Source organism: Dermacentor silvarum, chromosome 9 (assembly GCF_013339745.2).
Source record: "Dermacentor silvarum isolate Dsil-2018 chromosome 9, BIME_Dsil_1.4, whole genome shotgun sequence".
NCBI classification, from domain to species: domain Eukaryota; kingdom Metazoa; phylum Arthropoda; class Arachnida; order Ixodida; family Ixodidae; genus Dermacentor; species Dermacentor silvarum.
In genome coordinates, this window is record NC_051162.1 from 75,479,191 (window position 1) to 75,502,868 (window position 23,678).

Genomic DNA, 23,678 nt, shown 5'->3' on the forward strand with positions numbered 1-23,678 from the left:
TGCGATGTCATGCTACACCTGAAGGTGGAGGTAATCGACAAAGAGAATATCGATACTAGGTTCATCGTGGTACTGCACATCTCCAAGGCTTTTGTAATGTCGAACACGCAGCCAGACTCGAGAACCTTAGCGCGCTATACCCAGGCGTCAAGACATACATAACTACGTAAGGAGCTTTCTCTCAAATCAGATTGCAACTATCAACCTGGGCAGACAGTCGCTCCAAAACTATAAATTGAGAAATAGAGGGACGCCGCAAGAGTCGGTACTCTCTCCGACCCTGGTTATTGTAGCGATGATCGGGCTTCATGGGCAGCTGGACGGAATCGCAAACCTGCATCATACCATATATTCGGAGATTTCACGCGGTGGGTGAACAGGTGTAGTGACGCACAAATTGAAAGCGAACTTCACAGGGCCATAGATATAATAGAGAAATATCTCGAGCCGATTGGGTTGAAATGCTCGGCGGAAAAATCAGTGCCTCTTTCTCTATCATCTCAAAAGAGGAAAAGGAAAATTTCTCCGTTCAGGAGCTATGATATTGCTTTACGAATGAATGGCAATGCCATTCCGACTATAGACAGTATTAGAGTCCTAGGGCTGCGCATACAAGCAAATGGCAAAAACACTGAAACTATCATGAGACTCGAAGCTAGTACCAGCCAGACGTGCCGACTGGTTAAGAACATTTCTAACAAGCATGCGAAAATGAAGGAGGTCAATCTTTTGAGATTGGTTCAATCTTTGGCCGTAAGTCATGTGCTATACGTCGCCCCATATTTAAAACTAGGTATAGCAGAGAAGGACAATATTGAAATCATTATCAGGAAAGGGATCAAAACACATTAGGTCTTCCCCCTAACACCTCCACGTTAAAGTTTCTAAGGCTGGGTGTCTCCAATACTCTGGATGAGCTCATAGAAGCCACCATGGTGTCGCCACATGAAAGACTTTTGAGAACCAAAACTGGAAGGAAAATTATGGAGCGCCTGGGGTTCGAACCTTCGGAGTGTTCCAAGCGGACAGGTGACTTACCCAGACCAACTAGGGATAGGCTCAACATTTCACCGCTTCCCAAGAACACTTAGCCGGTATTTCATGAAGGCAAACGCAAAGATGGGCCTGCGGCCCTGCAGGTCAGATTGGAAGGTAGGTCCGATGTGCTTTACATGGGCGTTGCCAAATACGATAGCAGTGCAGCACAGACAGTGGTAGTGGTTCGTGAGAGTGGATACTCTTGCTGCACCGTTAAAAAGACAAGTGCATCTGAGGCAGAATAAGTTGCCATTGCTCTAGCAATAACAAAAAACTGTACAAGGGTGATTGTTAGTGGCTCCAAGGTAGTCATTAGGAATTTTGATATGGGCAGGATCTCTGCTGCAGCCGCCATAATTCTAAGAGAAGAAGATGTACTCGCAAAGAAAATATCACTGATATGGTCCCCGACTCATACGGGCTTGTTGGGGAAGGAGAAGGCGCACGTGACCGCCCGAGGGCTCACTTTCCGCTCGTTCGCCGCTAACTTGCTGCCTCCATGCAAGGAACCCATCCCTGTGGGTGAAGAACTACGAACGTTCCACGAAATCACTTGTCATAATAAACTCAGTTGTAATACCTACCCAACGGCAGACAAACAGCTCCGCAAGAAGTCATGTGAAGAAAATTTCAAACCGGTTTGATTCCAGACCCTCAGCTGTACAGTAAATGGCATCCAGAAGTCTTTAATCCTAGATGTACGCACTGCAATACCATTGCAGCTCTAGTTCACATGGTCTGGACCTGCTCTTCCTGCAATGACCCGAATAAATATGTAGAATCCTGGGATACCTTATTACTCATCCACGAAGCAGAAGAGCAACGCAAAGTCATCGGTTCCACCCTGACCGCCGCTGAGCCCCAAGGGATTCCGGTAAACGGTTAGGGGGATAAATGGGGGTTGAGGCTAAAGCGTTCTCCTCCGTCATTTTTGACGGGGGGAAACGCTTTTGTTAAAAGTTATTTCTCTCTTTCTCTTTCGTACCCAGCGTCAACCAAGCTCCCGCACCACGCGTGGTATCACCTGACCTCGTCGTCTTTCCTAGGGCGATCGCGCCGATGTCGCTGGCGATGCAGAGTACAAACGTACACTCCTCCTTCGATTTTAATGTGCTCTTACAATTGTACAGATTACCAGAGTCAATGTTGAATACATACCCAAGTAGCCATTTGCTGCTTTGTTTCTTCCTCCATCCACGTATTGGTTGTTATGAATTTAAGAAATGTTTCTCCAACGCGTTTCGCAGTGTTTCCTGCCTGTAAGATGTGCCAACAGTGTGCAAATTGACTAAAAAGCTTATCCTTACTTCGGTGACGAGATCAACTTTCCTATGCAAATACACAGCACATCATAAATCTCGCATTTATATTCCACGCTAGTACACACACACACACACAGGCACGCACACACACACACATATGAAAATATTATATATATATATATATATATATATATATATATATATATATATATATATATATATATATATTAAAAGACGGAAGACGACCAGGACCGGTAGCACTGGCAGACCCATTTATTCCGCCGGCATGGCCCAGGCTCACACAGTAAGCAGAATTACAATGGTGATGGCTACATACAAATGAGAACAATGAAGTACGCTAAATGTGCTTACACTAATTCCCCCCCCCCCCCCACGTGGAAGCAGCCACAATATAAAGATTGGCTGAAAGGGGAATACAGTGATCATGTGGGAGACATGAACAATTTCTGCATAACAACGACGGCGGTCCGCGACGGAGTGAAGTGGAGTGACTAGATCGTTCACTACGGAAGTTTGTTGTAGGACTCGAGTGTCATGTATTGCTGGTTACAAGTTCGCCCGTTCTCCTACTTTTGACACTGCGTCGTTGTAAACCGTCACTACAACGTGAAAATATAATTGCGTAATATGGAGGACCAAATTATAGCTTACGAGAAAAATGTTGTTGTATAAGTTGGTATAGCGTTTTTTATTGCAAATTTTTTCTGAGTCCAATCTAAAACTCGCGAAGTTTATTCAGTGAGAAATAAATGTGCTTTTAAACAATGTGAAATAGTGTGGTTTGTTCTTTAGTGCAACCAACAGTCTGCTTTTATCCCGTACTTGTATAGTTGACCAACGATCTGTCTGGTAAAGTTTAAGAAATATCAGCATTGTAGCCAAGACACTCCAAGGGCACACGATAAACATAACTTTTCACGCCGAATGGCGTTAACATTTTAGACCATGCTGGAGCCAGCATCTTATAAAAAAAGCAAATAAAGAATTTAAGGCAGAACTTACCTCACGATAACTGTCGACGGGAACGCGATTAGTAATAAAGCAGTGTAGAGACACACTCTATTATAAAAGTCACCTTAATCGAAAATCTGGAGAGGTCATTGTGAGATTTCTGTTGCTTCGGCTACATATAACATACCATCTATGCTGGATGGGCCCATTTTCAATTTTATTGCGATAGCAATTATATGGACACACCAAGCGCATTTCTGCTGTCGCCATCGCCGTGGTGTTCCGGATAACGTGTAAGGGCGATAACACCGTCGACGGGCGCCTTATGCTGAACGTGCGAGTGAAAGCGCCCGAGGGGAGCCGACGATCGCGGCTTAATCTGGCGCGCGAAGAGCGGGAAGCTGACAGAAAACGCGCCGTCTTCCGTCGTGTGAAAGGTCGTGGGGGATGGGAGGGAGGAGAGGAGGGAGGGCAGCATCGTTCTCCTACAGCAACTGCGAATTTCGCGACTGCTGGCATGGGAACTGACGTACGCGGCTCTATCTCCGCACGCGCAGGGAGGGAGGCAGGGCGGATGTGCACTCCGGCTTCACCTGCGTACTTTGCGCCGCGGCACGCGCTTTATCTCGAAAGCAGCCTGCACGCGGCTCATACCATTGTGCGTGTGTTGTGCTCGTCACTCAGTTTGTGTTGAAGCCATAAACACCATGAAGGTCACTTCGCTCGCTGCCGCTGTCGGGCTTCCTCACGCCAGCGTTTTGACAGTGACTGTCCGCGGTCATCGTGTGTGATCTGTTAATGTTTGCCTTTGCGCGCTGACACCACGCTTGTCAATTTAGTTAGTAAGCAAACATTTCCAAGTTTATATGGCTGATATAACTACTATCCTTACTTCGTATAGCTACCTACCAATTTGTTATCGCAATTGATGCTTCGCCTTTCGGGCGAAACTGCGGCGTTTTTTGCTATGGCTCTTGCATTCTATGGTCACTGTTAACCATATCGGTACGATGAGGACTGTCTGAGAACGAAGCAGTACCGACGCAGATAATGGCTAAGAAGGAGTGGCTTCATTGGAATGAGAAAGGGTATATGATGAAGACGGCATGACGATGATGTAAGGGCGATTATAAAAATTATGACGATGGTAGGAGGACGACAGTGGGACGAAGAGGGCATGACGACATTTCGATGTCGACGATGGCAGGAACACAGGGGTATCACGACAACCGGATGACGGAGCTGGACTGACGGCTAAGGTACGATCACCATGATATGGGAACGGACGCATGACAGCAACTGTTTGACGACACGCCATGACGACGACGGCATGACATTGACAGCATAATCACGATTGAAATAATACAGTATGATTACGATAGAATGACATCGATGAAACGACGAAAGCGGCATGAAGAAAGCCACAAGACAATGAATTGACGTTTCTGAAGTGAAGACGATGGTAAAACGACAGCATTACGATGATGGCAATAAACGTATGAATGCGAGGCGATGACGGTGATGGCATGATAACGGTGTGAGTACCATAAGGTGACGATGAGTTCATTACAATTTCTCTGACGACGGCTGTATGACGAAGACTATCACGATGACGGCATGGCGAGATTAAAAACTTGGAGAACGCTTAAGCTTCGCATTTAAGAGTAGAACGCGATAGCGTTATCGGGACCCATTCGCATCGCATCGATGGCATACGGCAAGTAGGCTTCCTTCACTACAACACCGAACGTGGAAAAGCCAGCTTACAAAGACCAAGCTTACACCGATTCCCTTAAAGTCGGCTTCACTTTTAAACTGAAATGCGTTGCTAGAAAGATGTTTTTCGAGGGGCAATATAAGTTGTCATAATAAAATGTGAAGGCCCTAGAACCTTTTTTATTATTTTATTATTTGTTTGCTGTAGCCAAGACGTGCGCAGGTCTGTTAGAAATGTTTGCGTTTCCTCGTAGCAGGACTAGGTTTTCTCGTACATTAAAATTACAATCCGACGGCGAATCCGACGCCGAATGTTAAAGTCGTACTTTACCGTTTTTCTGATGGATATCACTGTGAGAAATTCAATTTTTGTTCACCAGAACATTGCACCACGTGGAGCGCCTCCACGGTCGATGTGGTTGGATGATTTTCTCCGCCACTCGCGAACACATACCGGTTGCCGATGCCAGATTTTCTGTGGCACGGGGCCCTAAACGCTATCGCGTTAAAGATGCCGTTGGAGGGATGATAATGGAAATACCACGATGGTCTCACGATAATTGTGTGACGACTAATGCACGAGGACGATGGCGTGATGATGAAGAAAGTCCGAGGGCTAAGCTTGAATTACGACCATGTAAGGATCATGGCGATATCACGGCCACGAACAAATACCTAGTGGACCAAACTATTAGACCATTTGGACTACTGAGTCGGCGTAGAAGGCGTGACGACGGCGGCATGATGAGAGTGAGATCACAAAACTAGAATGACGACGATGGAACGACCACAGCAGTATCATGACCACGAGCCTATACCTAGTAGCCCGCAATGTTAGACAATAAGGTGAGGGTGAGTGTATGAGGATAATGGAGGGGTGACGACAACTTTTAAAAACTGTATTAGTAGGATGAGGTTACGATGACAGCATGACACGAGCCGAGTGACAAAGCTTGAATGACGACGATGTGACCACCATGACGACATCGCGACAACATGCACCCACCTAGTGGCCCTAACCAATGAACAATTAGGGCTTCTCAATTTGCGTAGAATGCGTGAAGACGAGGGCATGATGAGAGTCAGATTATGAAATTAAAGATAAAGTGTGGGGTTTTATATGCCAAATCCACGATCTGATCATGAGTCACACCGTAGTGGGGGACCCCGGAATAACGTACACCACCTGGGGTTTTTTTTCACATGCAGCTAAACAGAATTACATCGGTATTTTCGCCCCCATCGAAATGGGGCTGCCGTGGTCGGAATTGGATCCCACGATCTCGAGCTCGGCAGCACGACACCATAGCCACTAAGCAACCATAGCGGGTTAGAGTTGGAGCATAAAGCTAGAATGACGACAATGAATCGAACCTAACGGCATCACGACCACGAACAAATACCTAGTCGCCCAAGCTGTTAGACAACTTAGGCCACTAAGTCGGCGTAGAAGGCGTGACGACGATGGCAGGACGAAAGTCAGATGCCGGATCAGGAATGATGACAATGAATGGCTGTCACAAAAGTGCGCATAATCAAAGCGTGCGCCGCGATGACACAAGCCAACAAAGAATCACGTTGGCGCCGTGGCAGCTTCGACAGAGGGAGAGAGCCCATACGCAACAGACAGCCGACGCGATCAACGGAGACTAGAAGCTTCGACAAGATACGCGAAGGTTGCGGTATAGAGGAAGGGGAGGGAGAGGGCGCGTTCCGAAACACCCTCTCAGACCCCGACACATGGCGAGCAGAGCGAGAGAAAGAGGGGGACAGCCCGAGCGTGTGCCAACGGATGAGTCGCCACCCTCCTCGAAGACGCTTCGGCGGTCGCGGCCGAAAATGCGAGAAATGTCTAGAAGATTCCCAGGCTTTGTTCGTGCTATGTTAGCACGACTCCGTCAGAAAGTTCCGAAACGCCGCCGAAGGCGACAGAAGCGCCAAGCGGGAATCAGTAAGGGGGCTGAGACCGCGCCGGTGTAGAGATGTGACGGGGATTACAAAGGGGATTGCCCGGCAAGGTAGTCAACGAGTTTCTCGAGCGTCTGCATTTCCGGCAGAAGTTCCTTATTGGAGATCTGCCTCAAGCTACGCCGAAGTCAAGCACGGGTGAATACTAGTAGACACTTTGTGTTCCTATTCATTTCTTACTGTACGTGTTCAGCTCTTAGTGCTTGTCGCTCATTATTTTCCAGAGGTTTGTTAATACCCATCTGATTTGCATTGTGATGTGCCTAGCCGAAGTGTACATGTACATGTGTGTATGTAACTGCCTTATTATGAAGAATATATTTTGTTTTGTTTTGACAACTCTGGGCTCTGACTCGGTCTTTGGACCACAACAGGCGTTCGCTGGCGCACCGGAAGACCTCTTATTGTCCTATCCTTCATAGGGTTATTTTCGGAAGATGATAAGTCGGCTTTGGAATTTGGTCCGGTGTTGGCGCCTCATTCACCAGGTGTGTGAGACAATAACCAGGACGGTATCACGACCACATATCTAGTGATTCAAGCTGGTAAACAAGATCATCCACTGGGTCGGCGTAACATGCTAGACCGCTAGACAGATTGATAGATAGGTATATATTTAATATATATATATATATGGATAGATAGATAGACGGATATATAGATAGTTAGACATATAGATAGATGGAAATATAGATAGATAGATAGATAGATAGATAGATAGATAGATAGATAGATAGGCTCAAAACGCTTGAAGTAGGCAAATCATGCTTATCACATTAAAAGATGTCACGTGGAGTGTTTACACAGGAGTAGACAGCGGTGAAGATACACAGCCCATAAGAACAAGCTTTAGTGAGCTCGAGCGTTCAGTCAAGCCAACAGCGTGGTTGTCTCCTCCTTTCGTTGAGGAGCAGGAGCGTCATGCTGATCTTTAGAAGCCATGATAATATGACATGCCATGACATGTCAACACCATCTCCAGTTGTGGTGATTTCACTTAAAGCTCAAGTTTCTGTTGGTCTTATATGTATGGCAAGCCTGTCGCATTAAAAGAAAGCGTAAATATTTTGGGTCAAGGATGTACGTATTGGCGGTGTCACACGTTTACCGTGATATTAAGTAGTTATGATGAAAAAATTGGGAACCGCAAATTGATACTATAGTTCACATGAGGTAATAATTGTGTCACAAACCTAATTCATCTCACATGGTATTGCACACAGCGGTAAATGTCCAACACATGTATCCAAGCTATCCATTCGGAACACGGTGTAGCAAACAGGTTACCCTAATCGAAATTTTGGTTGTTGAAAGAGTGCGCGATGCGATTTTTCCGCCACAAGTATAAGGTATGTTATTACCGTCTAAACATATTTACTTACCCGCAAAATAGAGGACTGTTGAAAATACCGTTTGAGGTATAAGTAAGCAATGCCTCTATCCAGAAGGCCTTCATATCCAATAAGTTTTTTTACACAGGTATCTGCATCAAGCCGCACCAATATTCCAGGTTTGGGTGTATGTTTGAGAAATTTGTTGAGTTTCTTGCGAATATCACAAGTTAGTCCGTCGGCAAATTCACGGACAATATACCAACCAAGGTAATTGTGTAAATTTCGCCTGAAAAGAAATAAACAGGTCGAAGCTTTGAATGTCGACTAGGTGTCCCCGTGTCATGCACGGTGACTGTAAAAGACAATATGCTTCCCAAGAATCAGTCGTCGAATGTAAATAAAGCACCGTGACCACGTCTGTGGAGGTATGGCACGGTCATCAATACTCTTTTGAGTGCCAGGATATTCTCCTCGCCCGCCGCTATGTGCAGGGTGGCGACAACTGCGTCGTCAGGGGCAGCGCGCACCATGTTGAAACCCACTCCCCACTACCATAAGTCTTGCATGCGCCGTGACACAAGACAGTCTTTTTTGCATATGCAGATATTCTGCAAGAGATAAAAATATGCTGCGTACCGTGTACTGCAGCTCGCGTTATTTACCTCATTATCATTTTTTGTGCAGCTAGGATGCAGCTGAAACAACTTCGTCTTTATAGAGGCATTTTTCATTCGCAGCATGGACTGTATCCGGGCTTCTAAACAACTGTTTATGTGATTGTGCACTGAAAGCACATAACAGCAACCTTAGACAACCTAAAAGCCAAATGCCACAGTGAGGTGGAAATTGTATTTAATTTGTATACAATGTGGCGATAAAGGTAGTCTTTGGAAAAGTTATGAGCGTGGCAATGCGTTGTGCGAAATTACGTTACTTTCAGTGTTTGCCAGCTTGCAAGTCCGAATCCGGGCGTATATATATATATATATTGTAGTGAAGAGGAATACCCGGCGCTGCAGCCACATCGCCAGTCGTCTGGGAGGCGCGAGCTCGAGATTGCCTGAGCTGTTCTGGTTGAGACAGGCTGCCTGCTGTTCTCTTGTCCTGTATTCATATTAGATTCTGGTGGCGGTGCTGGGTACCGGCCCATACGATGGCTGGAGTAACCGGTGGGGATGTCGGGCTGGGGTCGTCAGGCATGACGGACGGCAGAGCTCGGGTGCGTAATTCCAGGTTGGGGGAAAACCGCAACACCTCCACCAGAATCTCATATGAATATATATATATATATATATATATATATATATATATATATATACATTGTAAATACCAAGTGAAGTTGGCCACGGGCACTCGCAAAGCGGACGCAGGAAGACGAGGAAGAGTTGAACAGCTGTCTCACGAACGAGTGCTGTCTCTGTGTCTCTCAAATTCATTACAATGTATAAAAGCTCCTCGAGAAAACTACTGGGTTCGTAAGGCACAAGCTCCTAATAATAAAGCGCGTAAATTCGAGAACACGCCGCTGAAATCAGAATGTTGTTGAATAACTAGGAAGCGATCAAATATTCTGAAAATTGTATTATTTGCCGCAAGCCTAGAACACCTACTGTAAAGGAGCTATTGTATGTATTGTTTAAGTGATTTAGAGAAATAAATTGTACTTGGAATGAGAAACGCGCCTCTGGAGTGTTTACCCACATTGATAGCTACGCTGAAAATTGGATTTGATTCCACAATGCAGCAGTGTCAACACGCTCCCTAACAAAAAGCAATTTTCACTGTGCGTGTGAAGCTTCCCTGAAATTTATTTCGGGATTACAAACCGGTTAAATGTAAGAAGAACACGCAACAGTCACAACTTACAGGCAACAGACTCGAGGCATGCGTTCCCACCTTTAACTTTGCTTAATATTCACTATCCATAGAATCCACTAGAGTGGATTCTATGGATAGTGAATATTAAGCAAAGTTAAAGGTGGAAACGAATGCCTCGAGTAATCTATGTAACGGGAAGACCAACAATCTATTTCTCGAATGATTGCAGCGCAGCGAGACGCTGCTCCCAGTCATTTTGAATAGTCATAGCAAGGCAAGCAAGGCGTACGACGGCTGCTAACCACGCAGGCATGCGGTGGGCGTCTGAAGTGTGCTTGAAAGTGCCGCAGCGTACCGGGATGCTTAGTTTCGATGGGGTCTATCCCTTCAAAGAATGTCGCCATCCTGCACACAGCGGGGGCGAAGGTGCACATTGAGACACTTTACACTCTTGAGTTCAGGTAGCGAGTTCAATGGAGAAATGTTATAGAATACGTTGGCAAGATTAGCATGCCGTTGGATTTATTTGTTTACTTATTTCGTATACCCTGAGTACCAGAGGTACTACAGATCGACGTGGTTAAATCAGTGCAAAGAAGATTAGCAAACAACGGAGTAATGAATTGCTATATAGTAAAGGTAGACTGTATAGGTTAGCGGCAAACTTGCATAATCAACTAATCAGAAAAAATACTAATAGCTATAGTAGTACACAGTATAGGTTATACATTATATAATGTACAATATTAGCTAAAACTCATGAAACGATCATAGTTTACAATGGCAGCAATGTCCGTAGCAAGCTGTTGTCACTCTTGAAACGTGCATGGTATGAATGAAAGAAGAAACGCATTAGTTCTGCATATCTGTATACCAACTTTATAATACTTATCAAGGCGAGATCATATTTATAGAAGAGGTAAAATAAGTTTGTCGCGAAGGGAAGGATGGTGATATCTGTGCTGAAAGAGACACGGACGACAGAGTTTGTGAGAGTGTGCTAGGGATGGAAGGTTATGATTACATTACTAGATACTTATCTTCGTACTTCTCTTATTGTTAGGTATAGTGATCCGAACGGATGTGTTATGTTAAATTTATTATTTTAAATTTATTATGTTAGCATTATTTGGGTATTTTACGCATTTTCCAGGATCTATCTATCTATTTCTCTGTTTTCCCACCTACCTAGGTGTCTGGGTAGTCTGTAGTCGAATGGTTAGCACATCGGGCTTCTGTCGTGAGGTAACAGGTTTAGAAACCAACCATCGAATCAAATTGGGCCGCGGAGAATGTGCCAATGTGTGCATACGTGCTTCTCCAACAAATCACTCTTCATCATCATGATCAGCCTATATTTTATGTCCACTGCAGGACGAAGGCCTCCCCCTTCGATCTCCAATTACACCTGTCTTGCGCTAGCGTATTTCAACTTACGCCTGCAAATTTCCTAACTTCCTCATCCCATCTGGTTTTCTGCCGACCTCGACTGCGCTTCTCTTCTCTTGTTATTCATTCTGTAACCCTAATGGTCCACCGGTTATCCATCCTACGCATTACATGGCCTGCCCAGCTCCATTTTTTCCGCTTAATCTGAACTAGAATATCGTCTATCCCTGTTTGTTCTCTGATCCACACCGCTCTCTTCCTGTCTCTTAACGTTACTCCTAAGATTTTTCGTTCCATCGCTCTTTGTGCGGTCCTTACCTTGTTCTCGAGCTTCTTTGTTAACCTCCAACTTTCTTCCCCATATGTTAGCACCGGTAGAATGCAATGATTGTACACTTTTCTTTTCAACGACAGTGGTAAGCTCCCAGTCAGGATTTGACAATGACTGCTGTATGTACTCCAACCCAATTTTATTCTTCTGTAAATTTCTTTCTCGAGATCAGGGTCCCTGAGTAATTGACCTAGATAAACATACTCCTTTACATACTCTACAGGCTGACTGGCGATCTTGAATTGTTGTTCCCTTGCCAGGCTATTGAACGTTATCTTTGTCTTCTGCATATTCATGTTCAACCCAATTCTTGCACTTTCTCGATGAAGGTCCTCAATCATTTGTTGTAATTCCTCTCCATTGTTGCTCAGTAGGACAATGTCATCTGCAAACCGAAGGTTGATGAGATATTCGCCGTTGATCCTCACTCCTAAGCCTTCCCAGTCTAAGAGCTCGAACACTTCTTCTAAGCATGCAGTGAATAGCACTGGAGAGATTGTGTCTCTTTCCTGACCCCTTTCTTGATAGGTAAATTTCTACTTTTCTTGTGGAGAACCAAGGTAGCCCTGGACTGCTTGTAGATCTTTGCCAAGATATTTACGTATGCCTCCTGTATTCCTTGATTACGCAATGCCTCTATGACTGCTGGTATCTCTACTGAATTAAATGCCTTTTCATATTCTGTGAAAGCCATATAGAGAGGTTGATTGCACTCCGCAGATTTCTCGATTACCTTATTGATGACATGGATATGATCCATCGTAGAATATCCCTTCCTGAAGCCAGCCTGTTCTCTTGGTTGGCTGAAGTCAAGTGTTGCCTTGATCCCTCTTCCACAGACCTTAATCAATGTAGCCGTGAGACTGGGAAAGCACCGCTGTTCGAAGAAACTTTTTTCCCCAACTTGGAGTCCTGGGTATGAGCCAGACGGTCTATGCTGATCTTCAATGAACCTCCTTGATGCCAATTTGGGTCACTGGGTAGGTAGTAGTAGGTGGTCGCCGCTCTTCAACGAATGTCTTTGGTGGCAACTTAATTAAGTATGGGGTTTTACGTGCCAAAACCACGATCTGATTATGAGGCACGCCGTAGTGGGGGACTCCGGAAATTTAGACCATCTGGGGTTCTTTAACGTGCACCTAAATCTAAGTACACGGGTGTTTTCGCATTTCGCCCCCATCGAAATGCGGTCGCCGTGGCCGGGGTGGCAACTTGACTAACTAGGTATGTGGTACTAGGAATGTGCCACTCTACAATGACCAGATCCCTTAAATCTCTGTAATGCTGTACTGAATTGAACCCACATCACAAGGGTTGCTCAAGGACAGTAACCGCACGCATTAGCAGGCTGCGCCATTAATGCATCAATTCACTGGGTATGTGCCGCTGTTCAACGAAACTCTCGCGAACTTGGTTCGCTGAGTGTGTCAGTGAATGTGCTGCAAGCAAGGGAACATTTCTCAGCGTTCGCAAGCACGGGCACACCAGGGTTCCTGTCTCAGAGACAACGGCTGACTTCTCGACAGTGCCACTAGATGGCGCAGCGTGTACAGAAAGAACGCGAGAGGAGAGCGCGGTTGCCGCATGAAGCGTTTCTTAGCACTCGCACGTACTGGCGCGCCATGCGTTTCGAAGGTTACACTTAGGCTTCGGAGCCGCGGCGCGATTGACAATCATAGTTAGTTGGGTTCTGGCGCAATTTTTTTAAAGAAAGTAGTAACCAATTATCGCGTGGTGAAATTTCGAGAGTAGCACTTATACTGGTATATAATTAAAGAAGAAACACGTTGCTCTGCAATGCATCGAATACACGTTGAATAAATTTTAGTGTCTGTCAGAAAGTTTCATGCTACACGTTTATGAAATAGAGCGGTTATGAAACTGCAGGCAAATCCAAATCATGTTTTTTTTCATACATGTGATAACATTTAAATTACAATGTCTGACCTGTCCTAGACACGATCTGACGAAGAGGCACGCTGTAGCGGTAGACTACGATCTACGATTAAAGTTTGACCACCTTGTGTTCTTGACTCGGTAGCTAATATACCTGAGACAAGCTGTTTCTTATCCCCCCTCCGCATGTTGTTGGAGAGTTTTAATGGGTCTAGTATTCCGGTAAAGGCAGGCGGACTGTGCTTTTTGCCGGATGAGCTCACGTGTATATGTCAGCGGCCTGAGTGATGGCAGCCACCTCGTCGCTAGGAACTCAACTAGGCAAACACAGTTAATCTTGCAGTAGCAAAGTCTATTCGTTTTCGTTGCTGGTCTAAATACTCGCAGCAGCGTAAATGTGTCACAGTTCGCTACTGTGGACCATTTACACTAGCAGCGAAGTACGCTACAGTCGGTTGATGTAAGATGAAGTCTGTGTTTATCCGGTTCAGCTCTGTGCCAAGAAGTGTCGCCACCTGTCAAGCCGTTTACGTTTACGCCGCCCGCCCATCCGCCAAAACACCCAGCGCGCTTGCGTTAACCGGAGAACAGGACAAGCTAACGCTGTCTATTGGGGACGCCGACGCGGGGATAGAACCAGCAATGTCGGGTTCAGCAGCCCAACGCCATATGCACTGAAATACCGTGGCGGGTATAGCTACAATAACCACGGCTAAGAACTTCGTGGTATCAAACCAAAATTTATTTTTCAGCATTCGAAGTATTTTAACCTTCGCATTTCTGCCATCAAGTAGCGCTTTACATGTTGTGGGAGGTGCAAGATAGAAAGATGCAATAAATCACAGCTACAGAGAGCCACGGGTGCATTTTTTCTGGCAGAGAGGCTAAACAAAACCTGTCGCTCATAATTGATTGCCACATTTGGCAAGAAGTTAAATTTTGTAAAGTAGAAATTCCCTGGCCGCACCCCGTAAACCCTGCCCTGCTGTTTTTCAATATTTTACCTAAATCCAATTGTGTGGAGCGGGCGCTGAATTTTTTTCAGTACAAACATTACTTTCTCGAAGCAAATGCAACCATTGCCATGTGAACAAAACATTTTTATTAGCGCAGGACAGCTGAACTGGTCGCGATATCCCATGAAACCGCCAGATAGCCGGGTTTGAACAGTGCACATCAAGAAGGCTGTGCGCGGCGGATTTTATTGCGAAAGCATTATATGCCCCATTACGCGAAAATCGGGCGTTGGGCTCCACGGCATGAGCGAATGATGGCGCCAAAAATGGCAGATGGAAAAAACAGTAAAACCACATCAAAAAATGCCCAAATTGACGTGAAATTCCTGAAGCGGGTTCCTGTAAACAACCTAAATTGATGCCTTTGAAAAGAAAATTACGTAAACTTCGGCCTGGGTGGGAATGGAACCCGGGCCTCCGGGGTGCGAGACGAGCATGCTTCCGCGCGCCACGGCGGCTCCGCGGTTCTGGTTGACTAAATGTATGCCTAGTGCGTGCGTCATTGCGCACATCAAGTCGCAGTCATCTGGCTGACTACACATGTGGCCTAGTGCGTGCGTCGTTGGGCACGTGACGGCGCAGCCAATGGGTAGGAGTTAGCCCGACGTCATGAGTGTATAAAATCAGCGTATAAAATGAAAAGCATTGATGTCGAATCGAACGCAGCTGAGCGGTCCTTCGAGTGATGAACTCCTCGCGGGAAAGCGAGCTCGTAGAAACGCTTGTCGTGTTTTTATCTGGCCTTACCGAGGTGCAGTTAAAACGCAGGCGAGAGCTTGCATGGACAAGGAACGCGCAGAAAAAACATTCCCACACGTAAGCAGTATTAGGTGTCGCTGCCGAATTTTGGTCAATTCAATCTTGTTGCACAGAAAACTGCCGCGGTCTACCAAGTTGAGGCGTGCGTTTTGTGTCTTAGCTTGTACGAACATCGCTGCGAACACGGTAAATATTCGCGAATCGGTGTGTAGCGACGGGAGACGAGACAAGCAGTCGGCATCGGTATGACACCGACCATTCTTGTACGCGACAGGAAAGTTGAATTCTTGAAGACGTAACTCCCAACGTGCCCGCCGTCCAGAACGGTGCCGCAGTCCAACAAGCCAGCAAAGGAAATGATGATTCATAACTATATGGAGACGGCAACCGTGCAGACATGGCCGAAACTTCTGGATGGTGAAGACTACTGCCAGGCATTCCAATTCGGTGAAGTGTAATTTCGCACCGAGCTCGTCAGTGTCCGACTTGCGGACGCAGCGATTTGCTGGCGCCCATGGCGATGTTGAACGAGGACTGTGCCAACGGCCACACCGTCAGCGTCTTTGTATAGGTCAGTCATGGCCCAGGGATCGAAATGGCGCAAGATTGGCCAAAAATTTAGTAGGTAAATATTTCAGCTGACGGAACGCGTCCTCGCACTCTGTAGTCCATACGTACGGAATGTCTTTGTGAAGGAGGCACGTGAGTGGGTGAGCAATTTGGGCGTAGTTCTTAATAAACCGGCGGAAATACGCACACAGGCATACAAAACTTCGGAGGTCTTTCGCTGTCTTCGGTTGACTGAAATCGCGTACTGGAACAATCTTTTCAGGGTCGGGCCTTTGTCGACGAGAAAACCAAAAACAAGAGTCTGGCACTCAGCGAAGTGACACTTCTTCGAGTTTAAAACCAGTCGTGTGTTTTGTATGCGGTCAAGTACGACACCAAGTCACTGATTGTGCTCCTCGAGTGTTTTGTCAAAAATTATTACATCATCGAGATAGCACATGCAAATATCCCAATTCAATCCACCTAGCACTGCGTCCACAAACCTTTCAAAAGTTGCTGGCACATTGCATAAACCGAAAGGCATGTCGTTAAACTCGAAGAGTCCGCCTGAGATCACAAAGACAATTTTCTCCTTATCTGTCGGGCGCATCGGCATTTGTGAGTATCCCAATCATTAGTCAACGGAGGAGAAGTAGGAGGCCGCATGAAGGCAATCGATAGCATCGTCGATGCGTGGCAGAGGGTATACGTCCTTCTTTGCAGCTGCGTTAAATCTTCAATAATTAACACAGAACCTCCAAAATTGGCCCTTTTTCTGAACTAGTATCACTGTAGTTGCCCGGGGGCTGCAAGACTCCTGGACAACACCTTTCCGTAGCATTTCGTGAACTTGCTCGTCGATTACTTTTCGTTCTGCAGGAGAGACGCGGTACAGCTTCTGGTGAATAGGCGCCGCTTGGCCTATATTTATGCGGTGTTGTGTTCGTGAGTCAGGAAGCAAAATTGGACGCTGGTCTGGCGCGAAATCAAATACTGGTGCATAGCGGAAGAGCACCCTTGACAATTCTGTTCGCTCTGAAGAGGATAGCGACTTGTTCGTCCTGCGGGAGAATTCCAAGGTTTAGTCACGATTTGCTGCGCTCGCGTCGGTAGAAGTGTCAGCTGCATCAATCGCCGCTGAGTCAAAGGTGGCCAGCTTGAGTCCCGTCGGTGGTAAGACTTGCTTCATAGACGTGTTCACCATGCATATGCGAGCACGACCATCTACACATTCTATTATGGATCGAGGAACCAGTATATTTTTCTACAACATGGTAGGGGAGTATCGCTCAATTAAAGCATGACAGCGATGCGGAGGGGCATGCGTGGAAATCACTGGAACAAATGCCGCAGCTTGAGCCGGTAAAAGGATATCATGGGACACGGAAAATACTCCCCGCGTATTGACGTCAGATACTTCTGGTATTGGTGCTATCACGTGACTTCGAAGATAAATTTCACCAGCCCCGCAATCTAACAATGCACCACATTCACCAAGAAAGTCAATCTCAAGGATGATGTGTTAAGTGGTGTGTTCCAAAGCAATAAATTCATTTGGAAAATCCTGTCCATCAACACTCACTAGAGCAGAGCCAGCCCCAACGGGCCGCAAAGTTTCACCCCCAACTCCACGAAAAGTAGTCTTTCGGTCCCACGAGAACAAAAGCTTGTGTTCAAGACGATGCTTAAACAAAACACTCATCACTGAAACTGTAGCACCTGTATCCACTAACCCATCAGTACTTGAACCATCAACACAGACACACACTTTGTTTTTGAGCATGGCGAGAGGCGGAGGACTACGTGACCGTCCCGTGACTTAACCTCCACCGGTCTCACCAGCTGGAAGTGAGCTACGGCGAGGCGATGGCGAGCGGCGAAAGCCTGTTGGACGTGGCGTAAGACTGCGGTCGGATGCTGGAGAATGACACCGGGATACACGTTCACGCGGATGTCATCGAAGAGTCGCAGCGGTCTGCCCCGGCGCACTGTATTGCCTTCCAGATTGATACTCGCCGATGATACACAAGGCGATATTCGTCGCGGTTCACAAGGTTGTCATAAAATGGGGTCTCAGGCTGGCTGTATCGGGGAGAAAGGCGTTGGGGTGGCGCGGCCTGACGGCGTTCGAAGTCACCCGAAGGATGCCGCAACTCTGCCGTGTCGACGCGGACACGTCCATCATACCAGGGTCGATCTTCGCTGTTAGCTTGCAGTTGGCAAAGTACCGGCTGTTCAGGACAGCGTGCGTGAAGTGTGCATTGCTTGTACTCCCGTCCTGCGTCCCTTCCTCCACTTTGTGCTTGAAAGTGCAGCAGTTCTTCCTTAACGAGTTCACGTACCAACAAAGCGACGTCGTGGGAGGTGGAGATGTCCTCGCTTGTGACCGTGGCCACGTTGTCATGTCTACCAAATTTTGGCGATACTCGTCGCGTCTTCAGCACCTCAAAAGCACGACATGACGTTTTAGATCACAAGTAGTTACGCAGGTCTTCCTTTGAAATAAGAAAATTATAGACGTCTTCAGCGATGCGCTTCAGGAGATGTCCAACCTTCATCCGACATGCCCGTATTCACAATTCTGTAGAGTGTCAATACTTCTTCAATGTAAGTCGTGCATGTTTCCCGGGGCAGTTGTGCTCTTCGCGTAAGCGTATGCTCAGCGTTCTTTCTTTTTGAAAGTGAGTCCGCGAAGCGGCACTTAATTTCCTCAACGAACCTTTCCCATGTAGTCATCGTGCTCTTGTTGTTATCGAACCAGAGGAGTGTGGTTCCGGTAAGAAAGAAAACGATATCGCAGGCATTGAGATATTTTCTAACAGGCGCGCAGCGTAAACGTATTTTCTCCACCGTGCAGCGTAAAAGAATGATCCGACATTCCGTTATAAACAAACCTTAACAGCTGGTTAAAACTACGCAACAGTGAATCACAGTAAGCATGTTTGTTTGAAATGCTGTCGCAGCATACCATTATGAAGTGCAAATAGCTTTTACCTTTTCCGGTAAGCCTTGTTGCTCCGCACCCCCAGCGTTGATTTGTGCTTGTGCATTGTGCATGATTAAATTCTATCTTCTCCAATTACACACGCTAGAGCAGCGGCTTGTTTGCAGTCGACCTCCACCCCAGCGTTGCAAGAACATTTTGCTGATTTATTGTTACTTGATTTAGTGTCTAGCTGCAAGAATGTTTGCATACATACACAAAACACCGTGCAATGTAAATGAATGCCTCGCAGCAGGGATTTACACCTATCTTGAAGTCTACATCGTAGCTCTGCGCAGCAAGCTTAGTCTGCTAAGACACTTCCCAAAAGCAGTGATGGTGTTTTCTACCTGCCGCTCACGAAGATCGTATCCATACCCTGCCTGATATAAATGCCTTTCCTTCAAAAGTTAAAGGTGTGATAAAATGTTTTCTAGAAGCCGCAGCAGATGAGGACGAGCAATAGCACGACCGCCACGTCGTCGGCTGCGCGTCACACCACTTGTCGCAGCTTCCCCAAAGTGTTACTATTGGCAAGCGCGCCGGTGACGGCGCTGGACGCGAGCCCGTTGTCAAAAGCCACAACTCTCAAAGAAATTGCTATTCGCTCTCGCAACTACATCGGTCGGCGAAATAAATGAAACGCACCGAAACTTGCAAACTATATCCATATATATATATGTGTATATATATATATATATATATATATATATATAATTGATGAACGCCTCACTCGAACACAGACTCGCCAAATCCCCTCATCTGGGCCCACCCAGATTCAGCTTTGTCAGAGTCCTACTCAGTGAAGCTTGCTCCGACTATTACTCACCAAAATTCTTTTCAGCCGAGGCCCCTCAGATTCAGTAGATGTCAACTGATGCGGGCCCGCTTGAAATCAGACGTATAAAGACTGGACCCAGCCGGGCTCACTCGTACTCGAATGCAGAGTCTCAGTTAGACCCTTGGACTCACACACTATTTATAAAACACGGAATGTAATGCTAACAGGATCATAGTTCAGACTACTATAAATCTAATGACATAGTCCCGATACGCTTTTCTTTCAAGGTCATTGGTTTTTACCTCTTCTGAATCGCCAGCTCCATAAAAGGCTTGCTGATTATTAACAAAGAGCAGAGCACGTGACAATGCGAGCTAATAATGTATACTCACACGTACTGCATTGCGCTTAGCTGAAAACTCGTCTGTTCACACTCAGAAATAGTTCTGTTCGCTCATAATCATGTTCATGCACACTCCGTGGCACTGGCTGATATCCAAACTCACATACATGCATGATAACTGGCGCCTATGTCATACACGTGCTTCCCCGCATTAACTTACGAGCACGCTTCGGTGAAATCACGCTCAGCAACAGGTATACATACTTACTCGTACTTGCACCTCCCTAGCCAGTCGAAATATAAGTGAGCTAGATTCCGCGAGTGTGTTTAATGGCGGGTGTCTAAGTGAGCTTAGGTAAGCATGAATACACGTTAACCAGTAAGATGTTGAGAACTGAACCTTTTTCAGTCCGGGTATCTGTGTCAGCGAGTCTGTATCACGCATGGAAGTTGGTCTACTATTGCAAATAGCCATCGTAGGGACGCACACCCTGTTTGGGGTAGGTATGTATATCTGCGCCTAGCATCTTTCATGCCAACTTGGGTAACTGGGTAGTCCATCGTCAAATGAGTACAGCATCGGGCTGCTTTTCTGAGGGAACCGGATTCAAAAGTAACCGACGGACCAACTTGGGTCGCTGGGTCTGCACCGTCTTTCCGTGGAACTCTTTCTCGCTAACTCGGGCCACAACTTGGTGCACTGGACATGTCACATCGAGTATTTCTCGATCCTCAATGAGCATGTGCCACGAATTCGAACGCTCCACTTTTCGTAACATTCATCGCATGAAACACATCATCACACATTGAGAACCCATAATAAGGTAGATACTAATCCCATTAAAGTATTCAATCATCTCCGAAGGATGGATACGGTATGAATTGTTTCTTAGCTAACGCGATAAGGTAAAATATATGTCATTTTCGATGAACCTGAATAAGTTTATACAGAGTACTGTGCGGTGGATCCTTTATGCTGGAGCAAGAAAGTGTGAACAAAGGTGTTACATTTGAATCGTGTGGACAGTTGTGTAGGCGTAGTCATTTCACAGTCGTGTGTCCAGTTGATAGCCAAGTCCTTGCGTGTACTTTAGCTACTAAACATAATTGTTTTCCATGCGCTCCCTGCGCCTACGGTGCGCAATAATTTTGAAACGCACTGCTCCAGCATGCCCCTCTCAGACGCTTTCACTTAAATATCCTTTGGCCTGACGTCCTTTATGTTCAATAAGCTGAAAAAAAAACGAGCAGAAGCTCTTCCTACGCGATTACCAACCGACGAATCCATCGTACAAACAGACGTGAACTTTCACACACATCTCAATCACATCACGCTTGCTAAAGCATTCTCGTTTGTATGACGAGGTATGATAGGTCTCGTGGACCTATTTGTGTCATTTAAAGAGTGTCGAACTGAAGAAAAGTATCTAAAACGTTCTGGTACAGCGCACTGCAGCTTCTTTTCGGTTTAGCATTATACTTCGGAAAAGAAGTTACGGCGCAGTGTGCTTTGTCATCAGCTTCCTAGGTTGCTGGCATAGGTGAGCAAGATAATCAAATCTCACTTACACTCATGAAAAATACTACTCAGCTTGGCTCACTCAGGCTGACACCAAAATTCTACTATGGCGGACTGACTCAAGTTCACCGGTGGTCTGAGACTGAGTCAGTCGGATGAAAGAATAGTATGTCGAACTATGCCTGCGGCCCATACTACGCTTGGATAAGTTGTTGGCAAACAATTAAAAAAGCAATAGTGCGAACTTACGTTCGTTCTGTCCTTAAGTATGACACCAATAACTTGAAATATTGAGGAAGGTGAACGATAATTTTATCTGTCTCTTTGAGCTCAATCTCTGCTCTTTTAAAGTCAGCTTTGAGTGCTTCGAAAAGTGACACCTGCAAAGAAAGTTACGGAAAACTTTATACGCCTCGCAGAGCAAAAGCTAAATTATGCAGCGTTTCTAATAGGTGCAGCATAGCTTTCTGACCAGCGCTGTATAGAGCAAGTATTTCTGTAGATAACCCCCAGACAAAGCAGCGTCTTCAAAGGACTGGCTCCTGTCTTTATAAAAAAGAAATGTGTATAATAAAAGCACATACTATAATCAAGGAGTACAGGAGGCATACGTGAATATCTTAGCAAATATCTACAAGGATTCCACAGCTACATTGGTTCTCCACAAGAAAAGTAGAAAGATACCTATCAAGAAAGGGGTCAGGCAAGGAGACACAATCTCTCCAATGCTATTCACTGCATGCTTAGAAGAAGTACTCAAGCTCTTAGACTGGGAAGGATTAGGAGTGAGGATCGACGGCGAATATCTCAGCAACCTTCGGTTTGCAGATGACATTGTCCTATTGAGCAACAATGGAGAGGAATTACAACAAATGATTGAGGACCTTCATCGAGAAAGTGCAAGAATTGGGTTGAAGATGAATATGCAGAAGACAAAGATAACGTTCAATAGCCTGGCAAGGGAACAACAATTCAAGATCGCCAGTCAGCCTCTAGAGTCTGTAAAGGAATATGTTTATCTAGGTCAATTACTCACAGGGGACCCTGATCATGAGAAACAAATTTACAGAAGAATAAAATTGGGTTGGAGTGCATACGGCAGGCATTGCCCAATCCTGACTGGGAGCTTACCACTGTCGTTGAAAAGAAAAGTTTACAATCATTGCATACTACCGGTGCTAACATATGGGGCAGAAACTTGGAGGTTAACAAAGAAGCTCGAGAACAAGTTAAGGACCGCACAAAGAGCGATGGAACGAAAAATCCTAGGAGTAACGTTAGGAGACAGGAAGAGAGCGGTGTGGATCAGAGAACAAACGCGGGTAGACGATATTCTAGTTGACATTAAGCGGAAGAAATGGAGCTGGGCAGGCCATGTAATGCGTAGGATGGATAACCGATGGACCATTAGGGTTGCAGAATGGATACCAAGAGAAGGGAAGCGCAGTCGAGGACGGCAGAAAGTCAGGTCGGATGATGAGGTTAGGAAATTCGCTGGCGCAAGTTGGAATACGCTAGCGCAAGACAGGGGTAATTGGAGATCGCAGGGAGAGGCCTTCGTCCTGCAGTGGACATAAGTATAGGCTGATGATGATGATGATGATGTTGATGACTAGAATCAATGTAGGCGAAGCTTTAAATGAGCTATAATTTAGGTTCACTAAAACTAGATGCCGGGGCTAGGCGAATATACATTGAAATTGTATTATATTTCCGTTACAAGATACTGATACCTTACGTATTCCAGGTGCGATGGCGATTTGTATTCGATGCGATCCGGTCCACTTGATTCTTATGATGCTTCGATACATTAGCTATTTCTAATAGTCCATCATCTGTAGGACACCTGCAAGTTTTAATTGTTTCGCTGCACATTTATTAACACTTAGGAACAGTGCTAGCTTTGTTTAGAATTTATTCTGTTCTCAGCCGCGCAAGAATTTTATCGACGCTTCAACAAAGTGTCATATCGCCATTGCGGAGTCCTCAGTAGGGCTAAACAGT